This window comes from Felis catus, chromosome D2 (genome assembly GCF_018350175.1).
Source record: "Felis catus isolate Fca126 chromosome D2, F.catus_Fca126_mat1.0, whole genome shotgun sequence".
Lineage (NCBI taxonomy): Eukaryota > Metazoa > Chordata > Mammalia > Carnivora > Felidae > Felis > Felis catus.
Window position 1 is genome coordinate 37,549,011 of NC_058378.1, and position 21,861 is coordinate 37,570,871.

General features: G+C 48.6%; 1 protein-coding gene across 41 annotated transcripts in view; it reads right to left on the minus strand.

Annotated features, from left to right (window-relative positions):
* The window catches only part of KCNMA1 (potassium calcium-activated channel subfamily M alpha 1), a 731,637-nt gene that overhangs the window by 536,838 nt on the left and 172,938 nt on the right, over positions 1-21,861 (minus strand). The gene's annotated exons all lie outside the window — the stretch shown is intronic.

Sequence of the window (21,861 nt, forward strand, 5' to 3'; positions counted from 1 at the left end):
TCTGCATGAGGACTGAAATAGAATCCCACCCCTAAGCCTCCGGTGTCCCAGGGATACTCTTTCAGCCCTGGGGAGCAGAAGACTTTCTTTGTGACTTTCCAAGCAGAAGAGCGTAAGTATATGGGAATGGGGAAGGGTCTAAGCCGGAGGGCATGCCTGGGGCCCCTCTCCGGGTTTACCTCGGCTCCAGGCAGTCTGAAGAATACAAAGGTGACCGCAGGCCACTGAGCTCAGCCACAGGGCGGCTGCAGCCAACAGCTGCAACATGAATGCAGCAGCAACTGCTAGATGTCTGCAGCTCTGCCTGGAGTCTGTGCTGTTAGAAAACTGACAGCAAAGGACTCAGAGGCTGGGGCCCTCGGGATGGGGAAAGCACATGGCAGGTCTCTCCCACGTTGCAGGATTCCAGACTCTGAAAGCCACACCTTCACTCCTTCTCTCCCCTTCCCAGCACCGTCAAGTTACTGCAGTATGGTAATGCTTAAGGTGAAGCCAAAGGGACTTTGCCTTCTGGAGCCTTATTTATCGCCTTGAACAAAACGCACAACTGCCTCGTGTTCTTTCACTCAACCCATTTTTACTCACACTAGTCTAGGCACCGGGTGGAGGGTGGTGAACAAGACAGAGAAGGGCTCTGCTCAGTTGTTGATCTTCTTCTATTGTGATGCCATCCCTAAAAAGTGCATCTAAAACAAGCAGGTGTCCTAATTTCACTTCCTAGTCCCACAAGTGGTTTCAAGCACGGTCATCAAGGGTCAGACGCAGAACATCAAAATGAGAAGAGGCCTTGGAGATTAGCTTGGGCGTCACTGTCACACCAAGGAGCAGACTGACATCCAGAAATAAAGAGACCCGCTCATCTGGCCCAAATCCCTTTGGCGGCCAATGAGAAAAAGGAGTCCCGGGAAAGTGAAAGGTATCATCACGTGGGGAGGTGGTGGCCGAGCCAAGCCCAGGAGGCAGAAAACCCAAAAGGCCCCCACTTTCTAATTTTTTTTAATGTTTATTTATTTTTAAGAGAGGGAGAGCGAGAATAGGAGAGGGACAGAGAGAGAAGGAGACAAAATTTGAAGCAGGCTCCAGACTCTCAGCTGTACACACAGAGCCTGACATGGGGCTCGAATCCACGGACTGGACCACCAGATCATGACCTGAGCCGAAGTCGGATGCTCAACCGACTGAGCCACCCAGGCACCTCAAAGGCCCCCATTTTCAAACCAGAATTTTCTCTGCCCTGTCATTTTAAAGCTGGAACATTCTGATACAATTTAAAGAACAAATTCTTAAAGTTTCAACAATTTTTAAATTATCAAGCAAGATGCAAAACTGACTTTGCTATTCTATACCTGGTGGGAGAGGCACAGAGGAACGAAGAGTGAGGTGAGAAAGAGAAGAGGGCCAAGAAAGGTGTGAGGCAGAGGATTAGCTAGGGTCACGGAGGGGTCAAGGTCAAGGATGGGGTAGTGCTGGGGTGAGAAAAGGTCAGCAAAGTCTGTTCGTGATAAGAAAGAAGTGACGATATTTCATATTTCAAAACTAAGGAAGGCCAAGTGCTGGGAAATCAGGCCACAATCATTAGATCTGTTTTCCTATTCATAAAAAAGTGATTTCACTTTTTGACAGATCGTTTTGACATCCCAGTCTACACAGTGGCAGCAAGCAGAGCGTAGCACAATGTCTTAATCACCCCAAGCCCGAAGCCCAGACTACAACGTTAAGTGCAATGCAGTCAGAGCCACATCCAGCCACAGAATGCCTCCCACTGGCTAAGGTCAGCTACACTTCCTCTGGCACCAACATGCCATCGCCTCAGAGGTATCCCTCCCTCACCCAGCACGGGACTCTTCTCCCCACCATCACCAGCTGGCTTCGAGCTTCCTTCTGTTCCCCCAACCATACACTTGCCTCTCGGAAGGAACACACAGAGGCTAGTCTTCGAGCCGTGGTGGCCACGGTTGGGGCGGGGTATTCTTAAGCATGCTCTCTAACATCTGCCGCAGGGCGCATCTCTTACCATCTGGGCCATTTCCCCTACAGAAGTGCTGACCGCTAGGAAACTGCGCTGCACCAGACCAAGTATCCTTCCCGCCAGGTTCGGGGAGCACGGTGGGCCCCCGGGCAAGGATCCTGGTTCTGGACAGTGTGGAATAGAGTTGCCTATGAGAAGAACTGAGAAATAGCATTCTCTGGAGAAGCGGCCACTACTGGAACTGCTCTCTACACACACATCTTGATGCCAACCTTGGGATGCCAACTCAACCCTCTTCTCGGTGACAGGCCAATGTGTCTGCGTGAGGTGGGGTTTTGAGTCATAACGAAGGTGAATTCTTTCATATGAAGACATTCCATATTCAACAACAGCATCTACCTGTGTCTTCAGAACCCTGAGAGACTGGGGCATGTTGGCCCCCATTCCCAGACCCCAGGGCCCACCGCAAGACTGCTGGAAATCAGGCAGTCCACCAATATGTGTGTTAAGCAGACGAAAAATAGTAATGTGGCACGTCTCTATGTCATGCGCAGACAACAAGGATGAAAAAGATGCTGCCCTTGACTTCAAGGAACTGGTAGGCTGGTAGAAGATGCCCATGTTATTTGTCAATGTTGAGGTCAGAAATGGACTCAAGGTCAGCAATGGAGTCAAGGGGGCTAATCCAGAAGACTGACTCAGTCAGCACTACTCACAGCCCCCTCACAACCTCTGCCCTATTCACATGCCACCCACGCTATTAATGACCTAGGCTTTTTCTTTCTTTCTTTTTAACGTTTATTTATTTTTGAGAGAGAGAGGGAGCAAGCAGGGGAGGGGCAGAGAGAGAGGGAAACACAGAAGCCTAAGCAGGCTCCAAGTTCTGAGCTTCCAGCACAGAGGCCGACGCGGGGCTCAAACTCACAGACTACAAGATCATGATCTGAGCCGAAGTCAGACACTAAAGCAACTGAGCCACCCAGGCGCCCCAGGCTGTTTCTTTAAGTGGACTCATATTAGGTAGGTATTTTTAATGAAACTGTGTAACACTGGCATATGTAAAAAGCTGGTATTACTTATAAAGGAGAGCTAGAAGACAGCCTTCAAAATAAACACAATGCAAAACACAACCGGGTCACGTGACGCCAACTAGATGCTACAGCTGACAAAGGCTCTGGCCTGAGGGTGGCTGTGCCTTTGTTCCAAAGGGACAAGGGTGAGGGTGGAGAGGTGCTCAAAATACCTCAAGGAGACTTTTTCCCTCAGGTAACCATTAGAACTGGAAGAAAGCTGAAAAGGAACTACCTTCCTCCTGGAGAGTCAAGGTCTTGGGAGCATATAACTAGAAGTTCTCTGGCACATTCCCCACGGTGTGCTTCCCACCCTTGGGGAAACCCTAAAGTCCAACCTAACTGTAGCATTTCTGTCCATGTCCAGATTCTGTAACAGCATGAGCACGTGGCTTATGCCAAAGAAATCAGGCACAAGGGAAACAGACAATGCTCAAACAACATCGGGCCGCTGGCTGAATTAGGTTCCCAAGTTTCTGCCCCTTCCTCCCCCAAGGTTAAATATATCCTACGGTCTTCAGGTTACAAACAAGGACATCAAAGACCAGAGAGGGGAGAGAATGTGCCCAGGTCACCCAGCTGGCAGGGTGAGCGAGGTGAGAACAGAGTTCCCAGAATCCCAGGTACAGCTGAGCAACAAAACCCTAAACAGGCAACACTAGAGGCTCACCAAAGTTAGACCTAAACTGGAGTTGACTATTTACACTACACGAATATTCTTGACTCTCCAAAAGCAATCCGCTGTAGTCTGAGTTTCCCTGGAACACATTAGTGTTTGTTAACAGATTATTAACTCCTTGGCAGGTTCTCAGGCTCTAAAGAAAATTAGCAGGGAAAGGAAGGGGGAGGGAACAGGAATCCCTGCTCTGTTTGTTTGCCAGGCTTTCTGCTAAGTGCTTTACATACAGTATCTCATTAAATTAATTCTCCCAGCAGGGTTAGGAATGATCATCTCCATTTTATAGAAAAGAAACCTGGGCACAGAGAAGTAAAGTAACTGACCCAAGGTCACACAGCTACTATGGCACCAAAAGCCCGGGCTGTTACCAGCAGCACTCGGCATAGTCTTCCCAGGGAAGTACCATTGATATTTTGGTATCACCAGGCACTGAAACATGCCCCACTCTTTGAACACACATAAATGCCAAGAAAGTCAGGCACAACAAAGATGACTGTATCAAGCTTCAAACTTACTACCGGTCAGAGGCATCAAAAGATCTGAGTGTACCGGGCTAGAAAGGGAGAGGATTCCTGGTGCCTAAAAGCCTACCATTCCAGCCCTACCTCTTTACACACGCACACAAGTGCACACACACACACTAATGTTCTACTTTAGTAGATGGAAAAGCAAAGGCTAGTGAGGCTTTTCCGGCTTCTCCATGATGCCTGCCTAGCTTTCCTCCTCCTGCATCCCGGGATCTGGAACTTATCTGGCCAGCCAGGCAGCAGACAGCAGAGAACTCCTTTACCAAGGGTGGGCGTAGGCAGCTGACTGAGCGGGACTGGGCGACTGTATCCTCTGCCAGGTGATAAACTCTGGACATAGAAGCATTGTGTTACCTTGCAGTTATCAGGTGGGAAAGAATAGAAGGAAAGGGAAAAGAAAAGACAGGGAGGGGAGGTAGAACAGAGGAGGTGGAACAGAGGAAGGGAGGGTGGTTAAAATTATTGTCAGTGGCATAAGATAAGAATAAGAATTTTTTTTTTTCCGTGATTTAAAGCATTTTTAAAAATCAAAGACAGAGATTGCTGCTGGGCTATGCTGGTGAGATCGTGACTGGTTTCCTAAATGTCTTTTCAAGTTCTTATTATATAGTTTTTATACCAGGTAAAATTTTGGGGTGAAAAGGTATTAAGAACATTCATGGGTAGAAAATTCAAAACGACTCACCAAGGGGAGCTTGGTTTGTGATAATTTTATAAATTATTTTATTATTACTACAGTTATCTCATCTCCCCCCCCCCCCCGCCCTGCCCCGGGGCCACCTGAGAGCCAGAAACAACGCTGGACCAGGCTTACGGGATTTCTCAGAGTCTCAATGAGGCTTCTAATGGGAGGGCTACAGAGAGAGGGGCCACCCATACAGAGGTGTGGGACCTGCCCTGGGAGCCAGGGGCCTGCTCTGTGGACAAAATAGATGGCTTCAGGCAAATCCCTTAATCTGGCTGGCCAGTGTCCACTTCCTGCATTAGACCAGGGTGACAAACTCAAATGGTCTGAAGAGTCAGGCTGGAATGTGAGACTGAAAGGGCCACCAGGGACTGTGGTGACCTAGAGATCACAGGCACCTGCCACTCAAACCCAGGTAACTGCTAGGTCCCAGGCTGACTGATCAGTCGATTTTTGCTGTTCAAGAGAAGCTAGAAATCTACACCTTCATGTGGACCCTTAATTTTTTGCTGGCATCTAATTTTTCAAAAATGTAAACACCCCGAGGGTGACACAGAACCTGGACATGTTCTCTGGGTTAACAGAGTCCAGAAATTCCCTTGATCGTAGGGTGTGCAGTAGGCCTGCTGTGTGGCCCCTGCTTCATTACCATCCAGCACTGGCCTCACTGGCCCCGTGGCTCCTACAAGGCACCACCTGTCAGAGGAGACGGACAAGAGGAAGGGTGACAGAAAGCTGCCGGGTGGAACTAACCAATTCAGCCACTAGAGCAAGGAAGAGCTTCTGCCAAAGTCCAGCTGGGGTCCCATCTAAGGCTCCCTGACCTCAGGGGAAGGCGACAACGTGCCTGGCTGGACCATTTGCCTCTGCCTCCGGACACAGGCTGTGTGACTGTGCCTCTGGGCATGTTGCCGGAGGCTGGCGGGGCCCTTCCGGTCCTGAAGTTGGACTGGGGATTCCAGCCCCACACTTCTCCGACGTCACCGAGTGCGAGCATTCTGCTTCTCAGACGAACTGCCAGGTGACACAGCGTTGCCCTCATCGGGACACACTCTGAGGAGCTAGGCGGCACTTTCCTCCCTCCCGCCCCTTCTCTCCACCTGTGCCCCACAGACAAGTCTCCTCCATCCCCCCAGTTCCCTCCCCTGTCCTCGTATTTCTAACAAGACTTCTGACTTCTCCACCTACCCCCTGTCTGTTTAAACCCCTTTATCAGTTTCTCCTCCGTACCAGACCACGGTCCTAGAATAATTCTTTCACGTTACTAATGGCCTTCTCATTGCCTAATTCAATGTCCTCTTCTAAGACCCTATCCAAACAAGCGATAATAATGATAGCTGGTGCTTATCAATTAGATAAGTGTATCACACACTGTCTCAAGCCCTTGCCTAAGAAGTACTTCAAATGCATTATCTAACCACCTATGATATGTTCTATGATTATCCCCCATTTTTGCAGATGAGGAAACTGAGGCTCAGAGAAGTTAAGTAACTTCTCCAAAATCACACAGCTTGACAGGGGCAAAGCTGGGACTGACTACCCCGGCAGTCAGCTGCAAAGTCCTCACTCCTTCCCCCCACCATATTGTATTATAAAAAAATTCAAACATACAGCAAGGCTGAAAGAATTTCACAGAGAACACATGAATATTCATCACCTAGATTCTACATGAACATTATTACATTTTACTCTTTTGTTTTATCACAAACCTGTCCAAAGGTTGTCACCTTTGATTCTATCTGAAAAGCAGCCTGGAAAGCACTTTGGAGGCTCAGGTCAGATGTTACCATTTCTGAATTAGAAATCATTTGGCATTTTCTGGCCATTCACCCCTCCCCTCTTCCCGGACTAGGGGTGGGTTGGGGCAGGCAAGAAGGGAAGCACTGATCTTGGAACACCCGTGCACATCATCACAACACGTGTCCCAGCCAAACTGACTTCTCCCCTGGCACGAAACGGGGAGGGAGAGTAAATAGGTCCTCTACACCCCTCCCGAACCCTGAGGCGTCTTTCAGAACGTGGCCAGGAGACGGCAGGAGGGGCAGCATACAGCAGGGGCAGATGTACCTACCTTCAGAGGCCTTCAACCTGTTCAAGCAGGGTTCAAAAGCACCCTTGGCTCTGACGCTTTTGTGTTTTCCGGCTGCAGGTGGCCTCAAGGCTCCATCACCAGGCCCAGGAGTGAGATGGGAAGGTTGTCAGGGAAACCTCCCATCCCAAGGCCCTTTTGTGCACCTCGAGGGAAGGCCAATCCCATAGAACTAAATGTGAATGGTTCCCTGGAATTGCTGCAGGGCCACGGCTTCCATGCCACCCCCCCCCCCCCCCATGGCATCTGCTCCTTGGAAAATTGATGCTCAATCATTTTAAAAAAAAATTGTCTCTGTGCCCCTGGCATAGTAAAGACCCTCAATGGGAAAGCATATGAAAAGAAAGGCCCTGGGGCTCCTGGAGCCCTGAGATCCCAGTCCTGCCCCCTTTGGCTCTCCACCACTCCCTGCTGTGTGACCACAGGAAACATTCTCACCCTCTCCAGGCCAGAGCTTTCCCATCTGTACAAATGATGTTATACCAAATGAACAGAATAAGCAAATCTGGCCCATGTACTGTGTCCAAGGCAGGGGCCAGGGGCTGGGTGGACGGCAAGTATAGGCATCTCAGCAGGCACCACGGAGCCCTGCTCTAGGCCTTTTCTCTGAAAGTATTGACTCACTAAATCCTTAGGACATTTCTGAGGCAGGTGTGATTTTAATATACATTTTACAGGCAGGGAAACTGAGGCACAGAGATGCTGAGACTTTCCCAAGGTCACGTGGTTAGTAAGAGGCAGAGCGAGAATGAAAGGCAGAGGCAGGCTCTGGAGCCTGTGCGGGCGACCACCACACATCACCGCCTGCTGCGGAAGCCGACGTTAAGACCGTCCCTCCGCCCTCCAGTGACACTCAGTCTGGTTGAGGTGGCAGGACAAATATCAAGACTTAAATGCTGATGAAATATTTAAATAACTCTTTGAGATAATAGTGGGAAAGACACTGCTAGGCAGAACATGATTAACTGCCAAATGAAAGCGTTCAGACAGAATTGCTCTAAAGGTCCAGAAAAAAAAAAAAAAAAAAAAAGAAGTGTGAGATCATTCTGAGATTGTCGGGAGCCCTGGAGACTGAATGTGAACCGGCTTTTGCAGGGTGAGGAAAATTTAAACAGGCAAAGAGGAAACATTCTAGCAAGAGTCAAAGTTCAAAGAGGCAGCCCCCATATTTGGAGAGGAAAGGAGCCCTAAAAGACTGACGGTGGCTCAGGAGAACAGGGTACAGAGCTAGAAAGATGGGCTAAGGCCAGGCCTCAGAGGCCTCAAACACTAGGCAAAGAAGCCTAAACTTTACCCCGTAGGTAATAGGGAGCCATGGAAGAACTGGAATGAGGGTAGAGACGTATCATGACCAAAGTGTCTACAGGTGACCCACTGGATACACTAGGGGGTGCCAAGGGGTGAACCTGGTGAATTGTTGACAAAGGAAAGGTCATGACACACGTCTGACACTGACCAGGTAGGGGGACATCTGAAGTCTTCCCCGGGCTGTTCAGAATTTAGCACACTGTGTCATCAGGGAAGTGATTAAATGTGATCCAAAGAGCCCCCCGAGGATCACATCCAGTGAACAGAATTTTTTTAATGCTATTTTTAATCCTTCTGTTGACCAGAAACACACTGGGAAGAAATGAAGCATGAACATCGACAAGAGGCTCTCCAAACTCCCCTCTCTCCTCCTATTAGCCACACGGCGACCCTGCAGACTCACCATATGGCCCACCAGCCAGACAGCCCCTTCTGATCCCAGACACGTTGATCTGCTTAATCATTTGGTGACTATAAATAGAAGGGTTGGACAATAAGCAGAGACCTTTTCTGTCTTACAAGCAAAGAAAGGGCCACCAAGCGGCAGACTGAGGAGGGTGAGGGTTTCACACACCCAATCCCTGCCATTTGCCCTCTGTGTGAGCCAGAAAGCCGAAGGCAGCTTCAAAAAGGCCCTAGGTCTGCTGGGGACCTGCCTCTCCCAGCAGAGCCAGACATGGAGATTGCTTGACCACTCACAGTTCTTAGAGGGGGCCACGGGGTCAGGAGAGAGACCATCCAGAAGACTCAAAAGGCCTGTTTTCAGGTGTCTCCTTGACCTAGCTCCGGTCAGCCAGAGCCTTTCCTACCTTACCACCCACTGTGCCTATGTGCAGCCATCACTCAAGCCCCACTGCACTCCCAGCTATAGGAAATGCCCCAAGGACTGGACTCTCAGGCCCCAGAACCAGGAGGTGAGCTCAGTGAATAACTCAAGGGCAGGAACACCTGTTCTGGATTCTTGGTGCCCACGAGAGGAAGCCTGACACCCCAGCAGCCCCCCTTCCCTTGACACTTAGACCTCTGCCACACTGAAACCCGTCATCAGCCATCAGTCCTGCCCACTGGTCTCCTCCCCTTCCAAGTGGACTTTCTGTGCCCTGCACATGAGCCTTCTCTTGCCCCAACTAACTCCTCAGTTGTCCTCCCAACCCTGACACCACGGTGGGCATCCTGGCTTTGCCTTCTGGATCTGCTACCTTACTAGTTGTAAGAACTTGGTCAAGGGGCTGAAACACTCAATGCCTTGGTTTCCTCAACTGTACGGTGGGCACAACAATGGTACTGATCTCCCAGGATGCTTACAAGGACTAGCAAGAGAGAGCATGTAGAGGGTTTCACCTGGAGCCTAGCACATGGCAATGCTCCCTACAGGAGTGTCACTGGGCTGCTTTTACCAAAACCCAGTCGCCAGCCCCAGCATGCACCAGACTCAGCAAGCATTCCATAAACGGCTGGGTTCTGCCCTTCCCCTTTTCCCCGTTCACACCCCAGCAAAAGGCCAGGAGACAACAGGAGTCTACACATTCAGCTCCTGTAGCTGGGACTCCTGATCCCGGCCAGTGTGAACCTGTACATGTTTTCATACGTGTCTGACACCTACTGCTTACCCTCTGTCACCATCCTTCCTCCTGTCCTAGCTAGGGGGCCCTCACTCCACACAGGTGACCAAGGTGCAAGGAGAGTCCTCCTGCCTAACACATGTTTGCTTTTCAAAGAACGTGTTTGCTCAGCGGCACGAATACCATGGTGACAGCCCAAGGCTGTCCAAGATCCAGGAGCGGGTGGGTACACACAACAGATGAGAACCTGGGTGACAGAAAAAGCCCCTAGAGGCCACCGGTCTCCCACTGAGGGGCCAGACTGCTTCTACATGAATGTTTTCCCCAAAGAATGGTCTTCTTGGTGGTCCCAGCAGGCTTCCGGAACACTCCTGCACACAGGGGCCCAGATGTTCTTGGTCTCGAAGCCACTGCATTCACGGAGTCTGCCACAGACACCAACCTTCATCAGATCCATCACTAAGCCCCATGACATTCATGCTTCATGTGCATTCAGAGCCACTTATGGGTTGTGGTCATGGCTTGGAAAATTCCTTAGGGAGGCTGATCCGGGCTGGGCTTCTGGGGACAATAGAGGACAGGGTGAAACATCTACTCGTCAGAGAAAATAACAGCCCTCGTGAAGTGCAGAGACCGCAGCACATGATGAACCAGGCTCACCTGGCCCTGCACTGACTCAGGTGGAACACAGAATCAGAGGCCAGGGCCAAAACTTAGCTGTCCCACTTCCTAGCTAGGCAAACTCTGGTGATACATTTAACCTCTCTGAGCCTCAATTTCCTCATCAGAGAAAGGAGAATTTTAAAAATGCCTTCTGCAAAGCACTCTTGAGAAGCACCAGGATGTAATTTCAAAGGGTAACAGGCACACAGTAGGAGCTTGCTTAATGGAACTGAGACTTCCCAGAACAAAGAATTCTTGTGGTGACTTCCAGACTCCTTCTGCCTGGAGAAAAGACAGTCCTGAGAATCACCTGACATTTCACCAAAGTGAATTCTCCAAGGATGAGTAGCAAGGAAAAGAAAAAGACTTTTTCTCTCTCTTCTTCAAAAACTGCAGGCATCCAGAGGAAGTATGGTGTAGGTGGCCAAGCAGCTAGATCCTTAAATAGCAACTAATGTCCTTGATGAGAATTAATAATGAAAAGGCACCTGTTAGCTGACTTGGAGCCACTTTAACTTGCCACAAGGCAATTATATCCACTATCCTATTGGCTGATCCGTGAGATGTAAAATGCCACGCAATCTGCCTTGGGTGTCTCCATGCTAAGAGGCAGAGGCTGTTCCCAGACACTCCAGAGGTTATCCTGGGCACTTCCCAGTAATTCCCAAAGGCCCAAGGCCCCCCTGCCCCAGCGAGCACTGTGGAGCCTACGGGAGCGGCTGGGCAGCCCGTCCAAAGGTAAAGACCTGCCCTGCACAAGGGAAAAGCCACCCCTCCAAGAATCACCAGCTTCTCCCTGTGGTTGCCATGGGCGGGGCCTGGAAAAGCCTCGCTGGATGGCATAGGGAATTCCCAACGGGCCACAGACAGAAGTGTCACCATCACCATTATCTCCCAGGTCAGGGGCAGGACGTGGAGAAATAAACAGGCTCTATGCCATACTGTGAGACTTGGTTTCCATAGCAACCAACTACAGCTACACAACTAGGAGAGACCCAAGGCTTGCCCCAAACAGGGTGGGAATCCTGGAATCCCAACATCCGATACAGCCCAGCAGTATCTGTCTGCATTCAGAAAAGCCCAAGAAAACCACAGTGGGAAAATGTGGCTGCTATCTTAGCCTTCTATCAAGGCAAACTCCAAGAATATCTTGTGTGCTGAGCTGGTGCAGGCCCTCTGCTCTGCTAGGGAGGTTAGAGTGAACATCAAACCTCTAGATCTTCTGCAGAAACATTCTCTCTCTCTCTCTCTCTCTCTCTCTCTCTCTCTCTCTCTCTCTCCCTCTCTCTCTCACACACACACACATACACACACACAATGCAAGCACATGTGGGAAAATAAAAATACACACAGGTCCCTATGGTTAATTTGCAGATGAGAACGATACTGACGAATGACCAATTTCAACAAGCTCCTTTAATGAACATTTCTAATTAACCTTCGGACACTTCTATCACTATACTTGTAGAGTACTTGTTACTTCAGCCATGCAGAATTTCCTAATCGACACGGTACTGAGTGGGAGGGACCTGAAACCCAAACTCCGCACCAGGTACGAGCGAGCACAATCAGCAGCCAGCGATCTGGCTGCTGGACTGCTGATATGGAATAACTCAGGAAACTCAATCACACAGGGTTGCACCAGGGACCTGCCTACTGTCCACAGATGTCACTGCAGTCATTAGTCAAGGCCGAGGGAGGTTACCCAAACAGGCCACGAGGCCATTCTAGCTCTGCTCTGTTGTCAAATTCCAAAATACCAGGACAACACCCAAGTGGGGGCCTCTGAGAGTACTCGAGAGGAAATCCAACTTCAAGGGACTGATGTTCAAGGTGTGGCCCATGTTGGGCAAGTGGCAGCAGAGGAAGGCAGGGGACTGGAACAGCACATGTGAAAAGAGGGAAATGCTGATGGGTAGGGCAGGTGTCGGGGAAGAGCTGGCTGGACCCAGGTAACCTGCCTTCCTGGGGATGATGCTTCTGTTTCTGTGTTCTTCTCATAGAACTCCTGCTGTCATATACACCTGGCTAAGGAGACCCCCCTGCTACACACACACACACACACACACACACACACACACACACACACTCACATACACACAGACCACCAGTGAAGCTGAACAGAGTCACTGCCTATGAAAATCCCCTGGCCTCAGGGGCTAGCTCAGGAATCTAAACAGATAAACTGTCAGGCCAAAGACCAGCCTTTCTTCATCAGAGGGGCTCCAAGATGCCCAGTAAATACATGTTGCCTGGCTGCCAGCTTCCCAGATGCTGGTAAGAGGCCAACGATGGCCCCTACACTTGGGAGCTGGGATGCTCTATCCCTGCACCCCCCTCAGAAGAGCCTGTAATGAGAATGGGGTGACCTGGCTCAAGGAGATTCTCAAGGCTCTGGTCAGCTGCCCTAGAAGTCCCCTCCACTTTCATCGAGATGAGCCCTGGAAATCCAGGCTTTGTGCAGGAAGAAGCAGATAATCTCCCCAGTCACCCAAGGTGAAGAGGCTGGAGGACACAGAGGAAAGGCCACTCCGGGTCACATGGGAAGACACATCACCCCTTTGGCTTGGCTTCCCTAACGGTGACGGGAAAAACGGGCTTCAGGGCAGGGGTAGAAGGCAAACAACAAGGCGGGTCACTCACACGGGTGGCCCCCTGGGCTGCTTCTCAATAGCCGGAAACTTTGATGCTGTGCATTCTGGCTCTTGGTTACGACACCCTATCATTGTACCCCCACACCTTTGCTCACACTGTTGTGCTCACCTGGAAGCCCTCCCTGTTCCTCTGTGACTAACAAAGCCTGAAGTATCCTTCAGGATTCAGGAGGAGCTCCGGCTCCTTCATCAAGCTGTGCCTGCCTATGGGCATGCCCTGGCCCAATCCTCCTTCAGGGGAGCTTCATGGAGTGAAGCAGGCAGCCTCCAGCTGGCTCCATCAGGCTCAGCCTCAGCTGCAGGGGGTGGCCTCAGCCAAGGTCACACCATTCCTGGGCTAGTCAGCATCTGGTGAGTGCCTGAGGTGGGGTATAGAGGCCCAGCCCTTGCAGCCACAAGAAATCAATTCTGTTGGGCAATATTTAGCCTGAACTCCCGGCTGGGCCGGTGGGGGCTTGGTGGGGCCTGCACCAGCCCTCCACTTGTCCCTGTGGCCACTGCTGCCTGCCTCCGCCCCTCCTTTCACAGGTATCGATCCCCAGCAAACATCCTATGGCCAAACTTAGGTCTGTTTCCAGAAAAGCCGGTCTGCACCAGTGCCCATCCCCTCTTAGTACTCACTGGTTGGCCATTATCAGTACAACCTGGGTTCCTCCCGTCGAAGATATCCCATGAATGTTTGACAAACACAGAACCACTTAATGCCCAACTTGTTGACCAAACTCCCACACAGACAGCCCCTCCTCCAGGCTGTTTGGCAGGTAAACTAAAGGCTGCTGAGGCCAGAAACACAGACCACCACCTTAGGAAAGTCCCTTTGGCTCCCTGAAACTCGCATAGCACACCTGCTCCCTTCCATCTTTCACATGCAGCCTGAAGACCACCAGGAGATGCTCCCTCTGGAACATTTCAGAGCCCAGGATCCAGAACAACAGCTCACTGGGTCCTTAGCGTTCTAAGTGATGGCTCAGCCTTTTTTCCTGGAAGGTCAGCTTTAGTGGCACCTTCTCATCAGCAATGCTGCCACTGGGTGCGAACAGCCTTGCTTTAATCGGGGTGGTGTGACAGTGTGGTAAATGTGAAAAAGGTTATAATTAGAGATGCTGTTAAAACAACCCAGGGCTTAGTGTTACTAAAGATATTTGCAGAGTTTAGTGCAATATAAATAGGACGGTTTATGGTGTCATGCCTACAATTTCGAGCAGGCTGACATTCCAAGGGGACACTCAGTCAATGCCCATCCAAGCTGGGGCTTCTCTTGCCTGATTCTTCTCTCCTCAATGTCAGAGTTCTCAGGAAAAGTAATCCAGGGTGTGTCCATCCTAATAAAGGGATGATGATATCCCGCTCCCCAAAGAGCCTAGACGAACAAACTAGGACATAAGCTCAGTGTAGCCACTGCTGGAAACTCTCTGCCTCCTGCTAGCATAGCTCCCAGCACTGTGATTCTATCAGGCCAGGCTGAAAGCAGTCTCACAGAGAAGGGCCAGCATCCGTCAGCCATTCAACAAAGCCGACGCTTGTAACAGTGCCTACCATTGGCCAGGCCCCCTGCACATGCCCACTTCATCCTCACAGTCCAGCGAGGTGATTCTTGGCACACCCGTTTTACAGATGAGGAAACCAAGGCCCAGCAACTGCATAACTAGCCCACCATCACACGGCAACATCCAAATTCGAATTCAGGTCTGTCCAAGCCTGGTCTGGCTCTAACGGGGCTTATTTCTGAGTTAAAGAGGGAGGTGGAAGAGGGTGCCCCTTTTACTTTTCACTCCGTGTACTTCCATATTGTTTGAATTTTTTATAAAGAGCAGGTCTTCTTGTACTACTTTTTTTAATCTTCAAAGCGGCAAAAATAATTTATGGGCAAGAGAAATGGTCCTATTTCCATAGAAGAAATGTATCACAATTTGACAGTATCTACCAACAGCCATAAGTTTCTGTCCTTTGCTACAAGAATTCCATTTCTGGATTCTGTCCCGAGAAAAAATAAGCGGGGGGGGGGGGGCAAACTTATACATAAAAAATGTTTTTATTTTAAAGTATTACTTTTAATAACAAACTGGAAAGAAGCTAAATGCCCAACAGAGAATAGAGATGGGAAGATGAGACAGCTTCATGACAGACTGGAATGGTGCCCTTTAAAATATTTTTTGAGGGGCGCCTGGGTGGCTCAGTCGGTTGAGCGTCTGACTTCGGCTCGGGTCATGATCTCGCGGTCCGGGAGTTCTAGCCCCGCGTCAGGCTCTGTGCTGACAGCTCAGAGCCTGGAGCCTGCTTCAGATTCTGTGTCTCCCTCTCTCTCTGCCCCTAACCCACTCACATTCTGTCTCTGTCTCTCTCAAAAATAAATAAACATTAAAAAAATTTTAAATATCTTTGAAATATCACTAGCAAGGAGGAAATGCTCATTACCTGTTTCTAGCCTCTAAGCCTAACTAGTCATGCATATGAATGGTAGTATATGTGTTCTCCTCCCCACCACCACTACCCCTGGGAGAAACAAAAGAATCTTTGAAGAGTAGGTACCTTTGGAGAGAGGTTTCAGGGATCAGGGAGGGTGGATTAGCAGAAAGCTTATATTTTTCATTTTCTCTTTATGAATTATTTGAGTACCACATATGTTACTTTTAGTTTTAAAAAGCAATATTTAAAAAATTTTTTTTTGTTTATTTATTTTTGAGAGAGAGAAATAGAGAAAATGAGCAGGGGAGGGGCAGAGAGAAAGGGAGACACAGAGTCCAAAGCAGGCTCCAGGCTCTGAGCTGTCAGCACGGAACCCGCTGCGGGGCTTGAACTCACAAACCATAAGATCATGACCTGAGCCAAAGTCAGATGCTCAGCTGACTGAGCCACCTAGGTGTCCCAAAAAGCAATATTTTTAAAGCTTTATATATAGTATGACCCAATCCTTGTTTCAGAATAACATTTCATTGTAATAATAAAATACACCAAAATATGATTGCTATGCTGTAAAATTACAGAAGAAATTGCCTGCTCTTTATAACTTTCTGTTATTTCCCAAGTTTTCTACCATAAAAACATAAAGTCACTTTCATAAAAAAAACTCTTTTTTAAACTTTAAGGTATCCAGTTAGTAAGAGGATAAAAATCTTAGAGAATTCAGAGTTTCACCAGTCATGGCCTGCCTCGGACCCACCCAAAGGGTCACCCTGTCCTGAGTCCAGGAGAGGGAAGGAGTAGCAGGAGACCCCTGACGACAGGTCAGCTAATGTAGCAGACCCAAACTCTGAACAGTTTAGCCTGATTCCCAGCTGAAGCCACTTCCTACCAGCTCTGAACCCCTGAGGCCCTGAAATACAAGGGCAGGTGGACCCAGAGGTAGCCCTGAATTAAATAGGGGAAGAACCTTCCTTAATGTTCACCCTGCGCAATACACTGGGCTGCAGAAGATTAGGCAGATCAAAAGGAACCACTAATGAGACGTCACATCTGCTCTGTGCAAAGCACTGAAGGGGTCACAAAACTAACTCGGACCCGGACCCTGGCCTCCAAGGAGGGTGCAGTCCAGCTGAGGAAGTAAGAAGGTAAGTAACTAACTCAAATCCCAGACAGAAAGTGACCAGAGCCCTAACAGCAGAAATATGGGTCAAGGGCAACTGGGGCTCAGAGGGGGAAGCTCACTTCCAGCTAGGGTACAGGGGTGGCTTCTTGTAGAGGTGACATGGGACGTGGGTTAGAAATCTGGGCATATTCAAGACTTCTTTATCTGCAAATGTGATGTAATAATCCTTTCACGGCTTACCTTCTGCTGAGAGGTTAAAACGAAAACAGTTTGCAAGTATTTGCAAACTGTAAAGTGCTACAACATGTAAGTTGTCAATTTACTATTGTTACTGTTAATGCCCTTTGTCCTGGACTGAATGTTTGCATCCTCCCAAAATTCACTGTAGAAGCTCCAGTCGCCAGTGTGACTGTATTTGGAGAGAGAGCCCATGATGAGGTGATAAAGGTTAAGTGATGTCATAGGGCAGATCCCTAATCTGATAGGGCTGGCACCCTTATAAGAAGAAACACCAGAGATCTTCTTCTCTCCGTGTGCACTCAGAGAAAAGGCCACGTGAAGATGTGATGAGATGGTGGCCGTCTAACAAGCCAGGAAGAGAGCTCTCACCAGGAACCAAACTGGCCAGCACCTTGATCCTGGACTTCCCCACCTCCCAAACCGTGGAAAATAAAATTTCTGTTGTTTTGGCCAAAAGAGAAAGAAAAGAAAGAAAAGAAATCTGGGTGTATTCAAATAGAGGCCGGGTGTCCACCTGACCCGGGTGTGGTCAGTCTCCACAGTGTGTGGCCCACATGCTCTAGTGATTGCCCCTCCTGTTTATGGGCAAGGCCACCAGCCATCCCCAGGTGGGGCACCTGTATGTTCCAGGACCCATGTGCTCGGGTTTTTGTTTTTTTTTTCTCACTCAATTCCAAACCCACAGTAAATGAAAGTTTGCGGATGTTCACAAAACGCTTTTGAAATCCACAACTCTTTTTGCCACAGGAAACTAGGCCTGACAAGTATTTCTGGGTCTGACTGAACCCCTTCCCCCAGAGCCTCCTTCCCACCAAAGCTTTGCTAACAGCAGTGGAAATAAAAGTACAGATCCTATATTTGATCACTGCTCTGGACACAGGCTGGCATTCCAAGACAATAAAGTACTCATTTTTTTTAATGTTTATTTATTTTGAGAGAGAGAGCATGCACAAGGGAGGGGCACAGAGAGAGAGGGAGAAAGCGAATCCCAAGCAGGCTCCACGCTGTCAGCACGGAGCCCAACATAGGGCTCGAACTCACAAACTGTGAGATCATGACCCAAGCCAAAATCAAGAGTTGGATGCTTAACTGACTGAGGTCCCAGGTGCCCCAGCAAAACACTCTTTTAACCAAATTCATCAAGACTGTCCCCTCCCTGCTACCTACTGATGATCACATGGAGGAAGCCACACTCGAATGGGAGAACGAGGTGGGCACCCAAGGGAGCAAAGTGTAGTTGACATCTAACCAGAGTTCTTCTCTAGATGGAGTCAAAGGGTTATCTTTTGGAAAAGTTCATTAGAGAATGAAGTAAGTAGGTTAATTTAATTGGAGCATGAAAGACATTTTGATGGTGATGGAGAGGTGAGGTGATGATTTATTTACAATTAACAAGGTTGTACCCATCCAAGGTTGTATTCATCCATCCAATTATCCAGGAATAATGGTACACTTGAGAAATGCATGAGGAAAAGCCCTTCACACAGTGGAGACTGGGGCAATTAAGGGAAAGTCCTGCCCGGGAGCTTCCTGTCTGCTTGTGAGTGTGATATTATCACAAAAGTGATTGGCCACTGGCCACCACTAACACCAGCTGTAACCTGGGGACTGAATAATGTCAAAGTTCCCTTCTAAAACTGAGGGCTTTTGCAGGAATAAGTTTTAGCCTCCATCCGCTTCTGGGGATCTTTTCTTATCTCAAAGCAGGGATCAGGAAGCATCCTTCCTCTTGAATCTAATCTGTTGTTTTTGTTTTGCTGATTGAGTTGAAATTCCAGCTCTTGGAGCCTCCTGAATCAAAATGCTGATGAAGATATTGGACAACATAGCATCTCATTTAAGGGCCAGCAGAACTAAGTTCAAACTCTAGATTTGGGAAATTTCCTTAACCTCTCTGTGGTTTTCCCATCTGGAAAACAGGGATGATAGAACCCGCCTGAGAGGGTTGCTATGAGGACAAAAGGAAATCTTGGTGTGCAGCAAGAACTCACTGACATGACCAAGTAAGGTTAAGTCACAGTGAAGGAAGCCCTATGGGTTGACATCAGTTCTTTAACAACTGGTGGTTCCAGCATGAATGGAGCCCAATGTGACCACCACCTGCATCTCTAAGGGCTCACAAGCACTCAGCTTAATAATCCAATAAAAAAATATTCCCAAGGATAAGCCACAGCATCATTAGAATGGAGATTCCAGAACCCATCTTCTAACACACACTGAGAAATACTAGCAAGGACAAGAAGTTCCAGAACACTAGGGGTATTCCCCACTCTTCAAACACTCTCCAAAGGAAGTAAGAGGAGCCAGATTTAACAACCCCCTCCTCAAAACAACTACAAAAAACCGGAAGCAACATTGGAAACAAGGGTTTGCAGACATTGGAGTTCAGGCAGAGACAAATGAGAGGAGCCCACGATGGCCCCGGCCAGCCACCTGGAGAGTGTCCAGGCCACAGCACAGAGAAGGGGACTGAGGCAGAGCCCAGGACTCTCAATGAGTTGAGGAGATGAGCTGGGATACCAGGGAGGCCAAAGCGGCTAGAATTCACAGAGCAAGGCATCAGAGAGGAGAAAGCTGCCAAGACAACACTCCAGAGATCCGCAGAGGGGCCTCCTGAGTCTTCAGCTAAGTATTGATCAGCACAGGCCTGTGAGGAAACTGCCCAAGGTGGAGGAGAGAAACATCTTGAAGGGACATGGAGAACAGCCTGGAGCTCACATAGGGCTGAAAATAGGTCATGTCCAATCAGCCAGAACAGAAAACCTCAAAATTCATGAGACACCAGGTTATGGACTGAATTGTGTCCCCTCAACATTCCTCTGGTGAAATGCTAACCCCCAGAGCCTCTGAATGTGACTGTTTGGAGACAGAGTCTTTAATAAGGTAATTAAACCAAAATGTGGTCCTTAGGCAGGAGCCTCATCCAGTATGACTGGTGTCCTTTTAAGAAAAGATTAGGATACAGACCACACAGACAGAGGGACTATGTGAGGACATAGAGAGAACATGGCCATCTGCAAGCCAGAGAGGCCTCAGAAGAAAAATAAAATCCTACCAACACCTTGATTTCAGATTTCCAGCCTCCAGAACTGTGAGCAAATAAATTTGTTGTAAACCACCCAGTCTGTGGTGTTTTCTTATAGCAGCCCCAGCAAACTAATACAGGTACTCAGAATGGTATTGCCTCTACGGTGGGGAAAAATTAGCCCTACATTAAGACAGCTCTGGTCCCACTTAATAAAGCTGAAAAGCAAGACCCAAAAGGATCAAACTGTTTCTGTGGAACTTAATCATGTCCCAGAACGAAGCTCAAGAATATTTATAGTAGTAGTAAAATACGCAGCACCCAACAAGGTAAAATGTACTGTCTAGCATCCAATCAAAAATTACCAGGCATGCAAAGAAGCAGGAAAATACAATCCATAATAAAAATAATAATCAATCAAAAGAGTCTGCCTCACAACTCTGCAGTCACATCCAAAGTGCATGTGAAGGCCCTGCTATAGAACCCACTTGATCCTAGAAATGCATTTTAAAATGACTCTCCAGTTCCTTGCAAGACACTTTCTTCCAAAGAGAGTTCATTCCAGGTGGAGAAGACAGAGAGAAAAAACAGAATGCTCACTTTTCTATTTTGTTCCTCTGTCTGCTAACAGTATCACTTTTCCAGAGTAGTGATACTATCCCGTCTCCTTCACGTTCTAACTCTGGGGCTATTATTTTACAAAGGCCTGTGGCTATCTTTAGCTCTTTTTACTAGCTTTAGTTCATTCTGTGTTTCAGCCCTCCCAAACCTCTCTTGATCAGTCCTAAGTAAGATGACTCTTCATTCCTCTTCATAAGGGTCTGTTAAAATCAGAGTTTGTCAGTGATCGCTGCATATGAACACGTGCTCTTTCTTTGATGCCTTCACCTTTCCTTCTTCATTTGGGGATTAATGATGTAATTATTTCACTAGTGAAGCACCCTCAAAATGCCACAGTGAGAGCCTTCCCTCACTCTTGGGCTCTATTCCCTTTTAAGATCTTCATACGACCAGCTGTCTAAAGCAACCTTGAGGAGAACGAAGTCCATAAACAGGCCCAAGAACCCCAGGGTTGTGATTTGTGGTCATCCATCCGATGAGAACAGGACAATCTGCATTATGTCCAGAGCACTGTTCTTCCTGCAATGAGGGTACTTGATAGAGCTGGCCAGGCCCCTGGGATGATGGAGCTTCATGGATGATTTGCAAAAGTCCACCTTAACTTCCTCTTCGTCACTGTTGTTTCATTATATTTATTTTTAACACTTATTTATTATTTTTGAGAGAGAGAGAGACAGAGCATGAACAGGGGTGGGGCAGAGAGAGAGGGAGACACAGAATCTGAAGCAGGCTCCAGGCTCTGAGCTGTCAGCACAGAGCCCGATGCGGGGCTCAAACTCACAAACCATGAGATCATGACCTGAGGCAAAGTCGGATGCTTAACTGACTGAGCCACCCAGGCGCCCCCATCACTGGTTTTTCAATCCTCGCTCTTTATAGTCGTAAAGTTCCAGGTAATATACCAGCTTGGGTCTCTTTCAGTTATTCATGTATTCCTGCAATTAAACAAACTATATTTACTAAGTACCTCCTATGTGCCTGGCAGCACTTTCAAACCCTACCTCCCTTTGGAACCCCACACCAACCTTGAGAGCTGGGACAGACAAGTATCAACACCTCCATTTTAGAGGTAAGGAAGCTGCGGCCTCTAAAACAGACTTAGGAACCTGCTGTGACCACACAAATAATGAAATGTGGAGCCAGGAATGTGAACCCAGGAGTCCTTGCAGCGAGCCCTTCATGGACACCTTTTGCTCACTGCAATCACAGCACTAGGTCGCAGAGATGAGCTGGAATGTCCCCT